This window comes from Watersipora subatra, chromosome 11 (assembly GCF_963576615.1).
Source record: "Watersipora subatra chromosome 11, tzWatSuba1.1, whole genome shotgun sequence".
Classification (NCBI taxonomy): domain Eukaryota; kingdom Metazoa; phylum Bryozoa; class Gymnolaemata; order Cheilostomatida; family Watersiporidae; genus Watersipora; species Watersipora subatra.
This window is the reverse complement of record NC_088718.1, coordinates 3,730,522-3,745,301: the sequence shown is the minus strand read 5'-3', so window position 1 is coordinate 3,745,301 and position 14,780 is coordinate 3,730,522.

Here is a 14,780-nt window from a genome sequence, read left to right as displayed (position 1 = left end):
TCTATAATAAGGTTTTTCATTACAGCCGCCTCTGACTTTTTAGACAAAATATTTGTAGCAAAAGGAAGAAAAATGATAAAGAAAACTAAATGGCCAAAGTTCACGTTGTATATTAAAGTTGTTGAGTTCTCTTGTCTACTAACTAGTATTTATTTGGTAATACAATTATTCATCATACCTTTTCATATCTTCTACAGTTTTGGTAGTTTAAAGGGGGTTACCTCTTACCTTGTGTAACATTTGTTTGTGCTTAGTTTTTACTTTTTTTTCTGCCTCATGAGTAACTTTTAGTTCAAAAATAAGCTTCTGGGTGCAGTTAGCTTGTGTTCTTTTAGTTGAACGCCCTTGTTCTTTATTGCGATACAGACTTTTAAACTGTTAAACAATCACTTGTTACCACGGCAACATCAATTGTGTAATGGGTTATGCATTGTCAATGTTTGTGTTGCCAAAGTTTGTGGTGCATCTTCCTTTATTATGTCAGAAGCAAACAGGTTATCCAGGCTCAAATATCTGCTTATTTACAATTTTTAATGAAAGGAATCTATTATCTAACTAAAATAACTATACAATTATATTAAAATAATTCACCTTGGCACTCAAAGGTCTCATAATGGATGCGAAAGGAACCTTGTTGAGACAAAGTGTTCCAGTTGACAACATTTCCTTGATCTCTACATCTCAGCATCTTGATCTCTTCATCACTCATGGCATAGTCCCACATGTTGACCCAAGCAATCTTTCCAACCGCAAGTTGATTGATGTTCAGAGATCCGACTGTTCACATAAAATCAGGTCCTGAATCATATCTCTAACTTAGCTGGGAATAGCCTGTTGAAACATGCCCACTTAACTACGTGTGCCACCAAATTGATGAGCAATGTTCTGAAGAGAACAAACCAGAGTGCAGACAATTCATAATGATCAGCTTAGTAATTTTGAGTTGCTTCCATTTTTATGGCAGAAAATTAAATATAAGAATAACCATGAACGAGGTTTAGTTTAATAATTGCTTTATAAATCGCTTCATAAGTATAATTGCTAAATTTATAGTTCGATTGTAAAACTTCAAAAATTTTGAGATCTTCACAGTGAATTAAAAGAGTCGATAAGTCAATTTAATCATTTTCTTAAATGAATTATGAGTTTGCTATATTATGAGTTTATTTATAGCTGTGCAACAACTCAGTTGCTGTATCTATTTTGTTTAATTAAGGCTATTGCAAATCAGAAATGCTTCTGTACAGCCGTAATATGCCAGGTGGACAAAATCTAATAACACTTCTAACAGCGCAGCCAGACCTCAACTAACGATCGCCTGGACATACAACATTTCCAGCATACAACACATGAGTTGAAAAGATATTCCATGCTACAACTCAAACAATTTTTCTTAGCAATATTTAAAGCTTCTTTTAACTTTTATAAGTCAAAGCGAAGAGGGTTGTAAAAATTTAATATAAAATGTAAAGAAAATGAAAATAAGTCAGTATAAATGTATAAGCATCACAAAAAATTGTTTACACAACATATTGTGTCTGTTAAACCAACTCCACCTCCTGACCTACGTATCACTGAGGCTACACTTCTGCTCATATGACTCTAGAGTAAAGGAAAAATATAAACCTTTTTATTGGTTATTATTTTATTACTTTAGTTTTATTTCTCTCAATTTACACTTGTAAATTTACTTGATGTTCATAGTTTTTATGGCTTTATTCTACTGCTCGATGTAGTTATCTGCAGTAATTACTACAGGTTGAACATAAGCTTCTGGGCTACGAAATTTTACGGTATACTTATATGACTAACTAATCCAACTTATATCTTATATCAATGTAAATATTATATGACTAATTGACTCAACATTGACAGTTTCCACATGTGAATCAGTTCTCGGAGCATATTAACTTTGTATGTAGAGGGTTGGCTGCATCTACAAATGTAACTGTCAAACCTTTAAAAGTGACACCCCTTTTTATGGTCTGTATTGTAAACCTTGTTTTGGTTGAATCGTTTTTGAAGGTCAGAGATCAACCACGTAACAATCTAAGGAAACTAGAATGAGTCAACAAGATAGTATCTTACAGTGGGCGTCTTGCTCTTGCATGAGTATCAAAGCTCCTCCTGCGGTAATTGTGTGTGGGGGGATTTCCGCCTTGCCAAACAATTCAAAGTCGACAGATGTGTTTCCCTCTGTATACCACTGGAAAAAAGTTTAATTTTATTGTAAATACTGTTATAGACTTATAGGCTTAGCATAGTTTATGCAGCAAATTAAAATACATGTCCAGGCCTTTCAGGTAGGATGTTAGTCAATGGCTATGAGATTATGGGAGGTTAGATACACTAGTCAAAAATCAAAATTCAACTCTTGTTTAGACTTCTACTTACGCGCTGCACTTAGCGACCTCCTGCTTGACAGTCTCAACTTACATTGTAGGTGACCTACTAGTATACTAGTTTATACATTACTTTATGTTATACTAGTTTATATATATATATATATATATATATATATATATATATATATATATATATATATATATATATATACCTACTACTATACTAGTCTATAGTATACCTACAGCTATACTAGTTTACACTCAGCCTACCGCTATACTAGTCTATATTCTAATTATTGATATACTAGTCTATATTCTACCTACTACTATACGAGTCTATACTCTACCTACTGATATATTAGTCTATATTCTAATTACTGATAAACTAGTTTACACTTTAGCTACTGCTATAAGTCTATAATCTACCTACTGCTACACTAGTCTATATTCTAATTACTGTTAAACTAGTCTACACTTTAGCTACTGCTATACTAGTCTATGTTTCACCTACTGTTATATTAGTCTATACTTCACCTACTATTATACTAGTCTATACTCTACATACTCCTATACTATTCTATACTATACCAACTGCTATACTAGCCTACACTCTACCTACAGCTATACTAGTCTATATTCTGCTTATTGATATACTAATCTATACTCTACCTACTGCTATGCTAGCCAATAATCTACCTACTGATATAATATATTATAATCTACATCATACATAAGTTTAAATTTATACATAAGCATAAATGTAGATTTATACTTATTTCTTTCTATACTCCACCTTGCAAACTGTAGTTTATGAAAGCGGTACCAAATCTTTCTACATAATTATCATACCCTTCTTAGAGTGCCTTTAATTTTTTTAACGAGCTCCAGGCTGTGATGAATAAAAAATCTTTCATTGATTGTGGTTGTACAAAAGCTATTGGTTTGGCTGTTTGATTCAGTTCTTTCAATTATCATATACCGTCACGTACTTCAATCATAAAAAATAAGTGTTTGGCAAATGTGAAAGGAATTCTCATTTATGTATAGGTAACATGTCTAGACTTTGGTTTTATGTCATTAGCAGTTCCATAACAATATTAGGTGTACTGGTCCTTCAATTCCGATTTGTTAGCTATCACTTTTCATTTCAACCACATGATTCATATGCCCAAGATCCCTCTTTACGTGTCATGGATTCTACTTTTTGTATTTTTTCCTGGTAATGCTACTAGAGGTCTTATGATCAACTGTAGTAGTAGCTCAGAGTAAAAACAACGCTTTGCATTAATTTGAGTAAGGAAACTCTCAAAACCTCTGCACATTTTAAAGGCAACCTTTGGGCAATTAAAATTTATAATAGGCCCATGATGTCTCACTATATATGATAACAGTTTCTGAGCAAAAATAGCTGCGGATTTTAATAGTTTTTTATTCAACATAATGCTAAGTTTATATTTTGAGAGAAACCAGCCCATAACTAGTAGAAGTAGCAAAAAATGTACTATGCCAGCCATTTGATCTTATTTCAGCCGATGCTACTGACGTGAAACTAACATATGTAAGATACTAAATTTTCTATTTCAGAGTATAATAGAACGTTTAGCATTTCAGTATAAAACATTGTATCTACATAGCATCTACATTTTGAACAATGAGGCTCCTTTTCCTTATAAATATATATATATATATAGATAATATGGGTACACAAACTCCGTTATCTATATATATATATATATATATATAAAAAAAAAATATATATATATATATATATGTATATATATATATATATATATATATATATATATATATATATATATATATATATATATATATATATATATATATATATATATATATATATATATATATATAGTTGCTAGCTGAATTTCAATCGGCTGCTCTTACAACGGACCTACGCCCTGATGATGAGGAAATTGACTGGCACACGAAACCTCTTCATGGTGCTTACCACCAACAAATATCTAAGGTTGGCGATCTTCACCAGGCATATATGTGGCTGAACAAAGGAAACCTAATGGCCAATACAAAGTCGCTAATCATGGCAGCCCAGGAGCAAGTGCTCCCAACAAGGCAACTCCAAACAAAAATCTATCACACTAGCGACGATCCTAGATGCAGACTGTGCAAAGATGCACCTGAGACCATCCAACACATCATCAGTGGATGCAAGCAGCTAGCAGGGAACGCATACACTGAGCGGCATAATCATGTCGCAGGTGTTGTGTATAGAAGTCTATGTGATGAGTATGGCCTTAATAAACCACAACACTGGTGGGAAGCTCCTGGTAAGGTCAATGAAAATGACCGCGCTAAGATCCTCTGGGACTTCTACTTGACAAGCATGTCCTAGCAAACCAACCAGATATAGTGGTGGTTACCACTATATCTGGTTGAACAAGGAGAACAAGAAAGCTACTATAATAGATATCGCAGTACCCAATGACTACAATATAGACAGCAAAAAAAAGGTAGAGAAATATCTCCCTCTTGAAGAAGAGATTGAAAAATGCTGGGATGTAAGAACAACTGTAATCCCAGTATTCATTGGGGCACTGGGCGCAATAACACCGGCGCATAAAATGTGGCTTGCCCAAATACCAACAGCAATCAACTCAGCTGAGTTGCAGAAAAGTGCACTACTGGGAACAGCTAAGATCTTGAGGCGAGTGCTCAAACTCCCAGGTCTCTGGTAGGAGACCCGAGTTAGAGCAGAACTACCACCCATACGGGTTAACCGGGGTGAGGAAACGGTTTTGTTTTTATATATATAGATAACGGAGTTTGTGTGTCATCTGTGATTCAGTCTGTATCTAGCTATTAGTATCTAGCAATAAAGAATCTGTATTGCTGAAGATTAAATCTGAGAATTTTTCAATCACCAGACAATAAATTTATCCAGTGAGCTATACGAGATGCAATTGATTCGTTGGGCAAAAATGAGTGGTTATCTAGGTTAAACTAAGCATAGCACTTTATGTTACGGCAATCTGTCTAGCTAATGGCAAGTAGTAGAAACTACGTTACCTGTCACTGTCTATAAGCTGTTTTAATACTCGTGCAACGCTGGTCAGTGGGCTATTAATGTGGTATAGCTGGGTACTGAGTTGAAAAGCAGTAAGCTGGTTAATGTTGTCTGTATATAACAATGTGTAATTGCACAAGCTACATGAGTACTAAATACTTAGATAAAGTCATTTTAATTTTGGTATCGTTGAGGTGGTAGCCACAGACCAACTGAACTCAAGCTAATGAACTTCCCATATCTCAACCGAAGCGACTCTGGTGGGTAAAGATTTGGCCCAAGTAAAAAAACCAAAAAGTTAGTTTGCTCTTATTTGTACATAGCGGAATCCTGATTGCATCACTTTTTGCAACAGGTTAACATGATCATTGTAGTTACAAACAATAAATTTTTCAGAGATTATAAATTAGAAATAAAAAATATGATATTAAGTGCAGACTTCATTTGTATTTTCCCACACTATATTGCCGTATAGTCATTTGGTTATTGGCTTTTTGGCTCAATTGCATTGGCTGAATATTTCATCATATACCCCAAGTAAAAACAAAATAAGAAGGCAAGAAAAAGGCAAATTTTATTTTCATGACACAAAGTTTAGCTACAACTGAGCCAAAAATATCTGTACTCACCTTAAAGTGCTCTCCACTCATCATTGTAAAGCAATGCTTGTGCCAACCAGTAAATAATTTATTAAGATTGCCAACATTAACATTATCAAGGTTGTAGGATTCGTCATCAAACTTGATGAAGAACTTTTCAGTAAATCCAAAAACGTAATCATCAGCATTTTCTAAAAACATCATGAGATAATATAGATTTTGATAAGTAAGTAAGGCTACTGCTTGCTCTTTTACATTTAGATAAAATAGAAAGTTTGAGGTATCACTTTATAGCATATAGAAACAAAACAGTGATCTATATATAAATCTCAAAGTTTGTAGTCTGTCATCAATCGGTGTCTGTTCAATTATAACATTTAAAATTTAAGGATCAGCACTTTGTGCTGGATTTGAACTTATAAGGATTAAAACCACAAGCGTGAATATACGCACACTTAACCACAAGGCTAAGCTGTTCTTACCATGTTCATCCTTCTTGTCTGATACGAACTGAACATTTTTTTGTGATTGCACACGCTAAGTTATTAATTAATCCATTGCGCCCAATGGTTACAATGCCCCTGTTATAAAAGATTTTTGCATCATTCTATGAAACACAATGCTTTTACATTCTTGTCATACTAGGGTGAGTTTGTTTTTCGTCATACAATATCAGCAAACTATTTTTTTCCAAATTTAAATTTTGCAGTTGTACTGATTACGGCAAAATTGCTGATAAGCTATTCACCACAATCCCTCCAACAACACCTGAAGGTGACACACAATGCTTGCTATCTTGGATTAGCGTCATTTGTTGTTAGTTATGGTGAAAACAAACTTGAAAACAGATACATGTACATGTAAGTGATAAAATTTAGCCCCTGACAAATTTGAAGTTTGGTTTGGTAAAATACATCCTAAATTTAGCGTTAAGTATGTGTTCAGCTATCTCAGTTTTGCGTTATTCATTATAAGTTTTAGTAAATTTGAATTCAAAAACAGATAGGCAGAAAATTTTAGCCTAGAACAAAGTTGATGTTTAATAAAATACATACTATAACTTAGCTGCAATTATGTTTTTAGTAAGCTGAATCCATTTAAGTTAAATTCAATGTTTAAGTTATACGTCTGTTTTAAATAAGGTTTTTAGCTAAAGCTAGGTAAAGGTTTTTAACTTTGTCAAACAATTGGAATTTACAAACTTCATTTCGTGAGAAAAATGTTTTGTTCACGTCCACTAAATTAAAAAACAATAAAACAACTATGAATGTTTTTAAATGCAAATGTGAAATAAATAGCAAGTAATAGCAAAATTAAGTCTTTTTGCTATGATTACAATAGAAAGTGATTTGGTATTGGTACAATTAATACAAACTGAGAAAACAAAGTTAAAATTGTGAATATGTTAAATTAATCGTAACAATTTGTGCATAGACATGTTTGTATAAAAATAGTACTGTTCCAGCAGAAGCTATCTATCAAAACATTGAATACGACAATACTCGCACCTCTTGATATTGGTACAAATGTAAAGATGAGACATCGGATTTTCTGTGTATGCTATTTTGTCTGAAATGGAGAAAAAGAATGTAGAGGCCATCCCCATTTAAACTAATATGGTTTGCCGCGTAAAAATTGTTAGCTTTTAGCGATTTAGAACTTGCACTTCACAAAAAACTGAAAATATAAATGTAACGGCACATTTAAAATTGAAACGGCACATTTAAAGGTACAAATTAAAAAAATAAGTAAATGTCCAAAAAAACATTTTGCGCAAATTTAAAAAAAATGCAAAAGGTAATGTTAGATAATTATAAAAAGTGCAAACTTAGCATGTGCATACGGTATATGTTATATGATAAAAGCTACAGAATGCAAATGACTGTATGGTTCAGTGGTTAAATGCGTGGTATGAAACTCGTGGTTGAATTTCTTTGAGTTCAAATCTAACAAGCTTTTCATTCCAAGGTTTTAACATCCATAATGACAGGCCGACATCTGAACAGCCGATGACGACGAAAGCAAGCGGTGATCAACTTTGAGATTTATATATGTAGATTGTAGTGTGTTAATCATAGATATATATACCTAGGTTGGCCAATAATAGCTATTCCCATCGGTTGCCTTGTCAGACTTAAATAGCACGACGTAACGTCACTGTATTGTACCTCACGCTTGACTGCACTGCTGTTTGCAATGAATCTAATGGGAAGAAGGTAACAAAATTACATTTATTTTCACATAAAAACCTTCTTGGATACCTAATCCAGTAAACTAAAGCAATTCTGTGATAATATCTGATAACCACCATAGATTAAAACTATAAAAGCTATGAATTGTTGCACACAAATCATGAGCCATCAGGGCTTTATTTGCAACCTTCTCCTATCCCTATTCTCTCTTTTTCCCTTCTCCAAAGAAGAAGTGAGAAAGGAAAAAGAGAAAAGGGGGAAAGGAGAGGGGGGCAAATAGCCAACCCAGCCAAAGAGCCAGACCCTGGCTAGGTAAAAGACTAATATCATGTTGAACTAAACATTACTAAGTACAGTAATACTCCAACTTACGAGTGCTCCAACGTACAAGAAATATGAGATACGAGCCAGCTTTTAAGCAAGTTTCAGTACTAACATACGAGCCATGTTTGAGATACGAGCACGTGAGTCAGTTGCCAAGTATGTCGAAGGTGTTTTATGAGAACAGCATCACTCTGTATTTTTCAACTACTCAGGTTTATACTTTGGTACTGCGTTTTTGTGCGCGATTTTCAGTGCAGAATTACACTGTATGTGAATTAAAAGTACTCTGCGTTGACTGAAAGTTTGCCAGTAAAATGAAAGATGATGCAAAGAAAAAGCAAATGATAACAGTTTATATTAAACAGAAAATTATTGAAAAATATGCGAAATGTAAATGCGTGATTGAGCTAGCTCAGCAATATGACAGATATACATCGACAATTATCAAACAGAAGGATTATAATCAGGGCATTTAGTTCGCAAAAGGACTAACCATAGTTTCTAAATGGCGCAGCAATATTCACGACCGCTGATGCAGAGACTGCTCAGGCATTTAATTGGATAAAAGATAAATGATTGTCCGATGACAGCGTAAGTGAAACGATGCTACGTGAAAAGGCCGGTGCTATCTATCAAAACTATGAAAATAGACATTCGGACAAGTTGGCTAGTGGTCATGCATTAATCCTTTGTGACGACACCTGTGTTCGTCCTAATCGCATCATGTTGAAAGGGCGACAAAGGCGAACGTATTTAGATAGATTTATCTTAAAACGGCCGGCTAGTCGTGAAAGCGAAACAAAGAAAAAATTAGCTAACCAGCGAGAAACTTTAAACTACGAACGCCGAAGAAATTTTAATTACGTCAAGTTAAAAATGAAAGTTTGCTTTTAGGTTTGCTTCTGAATTTGTCATTTAAGACATTGATAAAATTCAAATCTATCAAAGACAACTGTTGTAATGAAAGATAACTTATATCTCCCTCGCAAATGCTAGCATTAGCTGCTATTGTATGTATTTAATTTTACACTTTACATAATCACATTTCTTTGTATTATTTTTTAATTGTTGCTTTTTGAAAGCATGTGGTAAATTATGGCAATAACCAACATGTTCTTTCTGTTACAGTATATTGTTTTGAGTGTTTTGTTTGCATTTTTAGAGTATGGAAACCAAGCAATATATATTTAATTGTTTGATATATAAATAAATTGCACCAATGCGAGTATATTAACATACGAGCTCAGTCTCGGAACGCATTAAGCTCGTAAGTTGAAGTATGACTGTATAAGTTTTTAGCTTTTAAGAGCTTGTAATCACCTTCTCATATATTTCACACCTACAACACAACAGAGTAAGGCATGGTGAATCTTATGATACCAAATAGCTGCAATGTGAATTTTGTTGCAAGTCAACCTTTAAATTGCTTTTGCATATTGTACAAATAACTTGATATTGTCCTTTCGTGACTGGCTTCTTAGTGGTGGCAATTAGTGTTAGCCTGGAAAAGTTTTTCACCAATCCAGCACTACTAAGCAACACTCTTGTCGCTTTCTCGCTGTGGTTTCAAACCTCAATCACCACAGGCGAAGACAAAGTCAAGCCACCCTGATTCTTAACTGTGATTAGGGAATTCGTTGCTTGGTTTACATCAACGTTGGTAACATCCACGATGCTAGTGATACAATCATTACACTTCAGCTTTGGTGACCTAGCCAGCTACATAGCCAGCTGTAAAATAATCATTCTGTCTCATTTTTGACTTCAGACATACTTGCATACTCATCATATTTAGTCATGTTTAGTTCAGCATATTAGTCTATTTGCCTAGCCAAGCTCTAGCTCTTTGAGTGGGTGGGCTATTTCCCCTCCCCTCTCCATTCCCCTACTCTTTTTTCCCCTTCTAACTTATTCTTTGGAGAAGGGGAAAAGAGAGAATAGGAAGAAGAGAGGGTTGCAAATAAAGCCATGATGGCTCATGATTTGTGTGCAACAATTCATAGCTTTTATAGTTTTAATTGATGGTGGTTATCAGATATTATCACAGAATTGCTTTAGTTTACTAGATTATGTATACAAGAAGGTTTTTATGTGAAAATACATGTTTTTTGTTACCTTCTTCCCATTAGATTCATTGTAAACAGCAGTGCAGTCAAGCGTGAGTTACAATACAGTGACGTTACGTCGTGCTATTTAAGTCTGACAGGCTTTTTCCCTATTGGCCAATCTAGGTATATATATCTATGGTGTTGATAGACTGAAACTTAAGTGAAGGTATGTACATGTAAGTGTGTTAGTTTTTTAACATACTAAGTATAAAAAATTTTATTTATATCAATGTCTAGGATTGCTCTTATACGTAACTGGATCATGACAGGCTGGTGAATTAGGACCTTCTTCAAGCTATTATGACAGCCAAGAGAGCAGCGTAAAGTAGTTTTTATGAGGTTTATTGTCATTTATATACTGTAAGTGGTGTAATATAATTAATTCTAATCGAGGCATGTGTTTACATGTGTAACTTGTTAACATATCGAATATGTGTTAAAAGTGGATAGAAGTGTTAGTCGCTTCAGGACAAAAAGTGACTCACTCTCTGTGCTGATACTGAAGAGATATGATGAAGAGTATGTTTCAACATTTGCTTCCAGGTTTATCCAAAAACAAAGCGTGTTCTGAGACATCTCTGGTAGGTTCTGCTGATAGAGGAACTTGTCAGTTGTGTAGCCCTGGGTGTAGACTGGAAGCTCGAGTGACCCAGCATCTATTTAAAAATCAGCATCAGTGTGACAAATAATGACATTGCTGTGGGGTTTAAGTACCTCGACAATGTTCAAACCAAAGCTTGGTGTTTATTATCAGGCTGGAAATTTAATTAATACATAGCCACAGCATAGATATATAGCCATTGCAAATAAGTGTTGTAGGGTGCATTTAAACTACTCAAAGGTTTCGCTTCCAAGTTTCTTCTCTGGCATATTTTTCCAAGCATGTTTTAAACAAATATATATAGATATGTCTATATATATATACATAGATATATATATGTATATATATATATAAATTGTTTTCTCACCCCGGTTAACCCGTATCGGTGGTAGCTTCTGCTTTAACTCGGGTTTCCTACCAGAAACCTGGGAGTTTGAACACTCGCCTTAACATCTTAGCTGTTCCCAATAGCGCACTTTTCTGCAACTCACCTGAGTTGAATGCTGTTGGTATTTGGGCAAGCCACATTTTATGCGTCGATGTTATTGCGCCTAGTGCCCCAATGACTACTGGGATTACAGTTGTTCTTACATCCCAGCATTTTTCAATCTCTTCTCCAAGAGGGAGATATTTCTCTACCTCCTCTTTTTCTTTGCTGGCTATATTGTAGTCATTGGGTACTGCTATATCTATTATAGTAGCTCTCTTGTTCTCCTTGTCCACCACCACTATATCTGGTTGGTTTGCCAGGACATGCTTGTCAGTCCGGATGTAGAAGTCCCAGAGGAATTTAGCGCGGTCATTTTCATTGACCTTACCAGGAGCTTCCCACCAGTGTTGTGGTTTATTAAGGCCACACTCGTCACATAGACTTCTATACACAACACCTGCGACATGATTATGCTGCTTAGTGAATGCGTTTCCTGCTTGTTGCTTGCATCCACTTATGATGTGTTGGATGGTCTCAGATGCATCTTTGCGCAGTCTGCATCTAGTATCGTCTCTAGTGTGATAAATTTTTGTTTGGAGTTGCCCTTTGGTAGCACTTGCTCCTGAGTTGCTATGATTAGCGACTCTGCATTGTTCGTTAGGTTTCCTTTGTTTAGCCACATATATGTCTGGTGAAGATCGCCAACCTTAGATATTTGTCGGTGGTAAGCACCATGAAGAGGTTTCGTGTACCAGTCAATTTCCTCATCATCAAGGCAAAGAGGCTGTAAAAGCAGCCAATTGAAATTCAGCTAGCAACTTATTTGAAGTAGCCATGATGGAGGCTGCATAGGCTTTGATGCTTTGCGCTTCCGCTTTCGCTGTTTGCTGTAGACTTTTGAGTCCCCTATCGCCATCTTTCCTATCTAGATACAATCTAGTAGTATCAGATTTTGGGTGGGGTGTTCCATTCATGGTCAGCAGTTTACTAGTTGCTATATCTGTTTCCTTGATAGCTTCCTCAGTCCACTTTATTATGCCTGCTAGATATCTTATTACTGGCAGTGCGAAGGTATGTATTGCCATGATGTGATTCTTGGCATTGAGCTGGCTCCGTAGAACCTGCTGAAGGCATTTCTTGTATTCAGAAATGGCTTTGTGACGTACCTCGGCTTCGTGGTTGATGTTGCTTTGCATAATCCCTAAGTACTTGCACCCTTCTTTTATATCTTTGATGCTACCATTTGTCTTCACACTAAAATGGCTAAGCAGATGGAATGCCGCATAGAAGAAGGCGACCATCCGGAATGGCCGACCAGATGACGAACTGTACTTCTGATAAAAGATCCAAAGCAGGGGCCGATTCCCAATAACTATCGACCAATAACGTGCTTGCCCACCACCTGGAAACTGCTCTCAAGAATAGTTGCAGACAAACTGGAAGAGCACGTGTGTCACTATATGACCAGTGCTCAGATAGGAATTGGGCGCAACACTCAAGGAGCCAAACATCAGTTACTGGTGGATTGGACAGTCTGTCAAGACAGCAGGAAAAAGCATACCAATCTTGCCATGGCTTGAGTCGACTACAAAAAGGCCTATGACTCAATTCCCTATAGTTGGATACTTGAGTACCTCAGTATGTACAATTTCCCCCCTGCTCTTGTGGCATTCATCAAGATGTCAATGACCAAATGGAAGACGGAACTGGAGGCTAATGGCAAAAAGCTGGCGAGTGTACAAATTAAGCGAGGCATCTATCAAGGTGACTCCTTATCACCGCTGCTCTTCTGCATATGCCTAAACCCTCTAAGCAATATGCTGGAGAAGACTCAATACGGTTACCATTTTAAGAGTGGCACCAAGATAAACCACCTCTTCTACATGGATGACATCAAGCTGGCAAATATATATATATATATATATATATATATATATATATATATATATATATATATATATATATATATATATATATATATGCAAAGATTACCTTACTTTACCTGGGATTCGTTTAGAGCAACACTCCGAGGCAGTTCAATTACCAGGTTTTACCAAGGTTTTAGGTCAAGTTTTACCAGGTTTTACGGTACATTCGGTAAAGCTTTTCATTTTAGTACAATTGTGTCTGAGAAGTGCTTCGCACGAAATAAATTTGTAACGCAAATACTAAAAGTTTACTTTTTTCGCAATAATTTTTCAAATATATATATATATATATATACAGTCAAACATGGATAACTTGAACTTCACGGGACCGAGCAAAAGTGTTCAAATTATCAGAGCGTTCAAGTTATTAGAGCATTGTCACAAGTCCATGTATTTACTTATTTATTAGTAGATACATGTACATATACAAACTATAATATAAATCAAAAGCACAAATGGCTTGTTTCAAATTAAATACTTCTAATGTAAAGTTTAAAACGTTTTTATCAAAAAGTATAGAGATTTTTCTATCACGTGAGATTGGTTTGTTGTTTGAGGTGATGTTATTGCCAGGACGTTTTTTAGATTGACATTGGCAAAACTTGATTGTTGTTGAAATGCTCAAAAGAAAAGACATCTTTTTCTTTTGAGCGTTTTACCCACGATCAATTTTGCCGATTTTTCTTGAAGTTTATGCAAAGATTACCTTACTTTACCTGGGATTCGTTTAGAGCAACACTCTGAGGCAGTTCAATTAAAAGTTTTACCAGGTTTTACGGTACACTGTATATTACTCACGCTTTTTGAATAGATACTTATTGAATGTATACATGTATTCTGTGTTTAGGCCAAACTATGAATAGTTTTTTAGCTAAGACAACGTATATGTTTAATTACAACAATTTTTATGACGTTTTAAACATTCAACATTCCGACGTTGATTCAACACGGAATCAACGTCGGAAAACTATTCATCACGGGCTAGCCGGGTCACGCACTCAAGGATTTTCGCCACGCACATACAAAACAAAAACAACATGCTGTTTTTGTTTTGTATGTGCGTGGCAAAAATCCTTGCGCGTGACCCGGCTAGCTCGCGCTATTCATCGTATAGCAGTATAAATCAAATTTCACCAAACCTTTAGAAAAGTAGTTGACAAAAATATTTTGCCGATGGTGGTAATAACGACGCTTATAAATTACGAAAAGA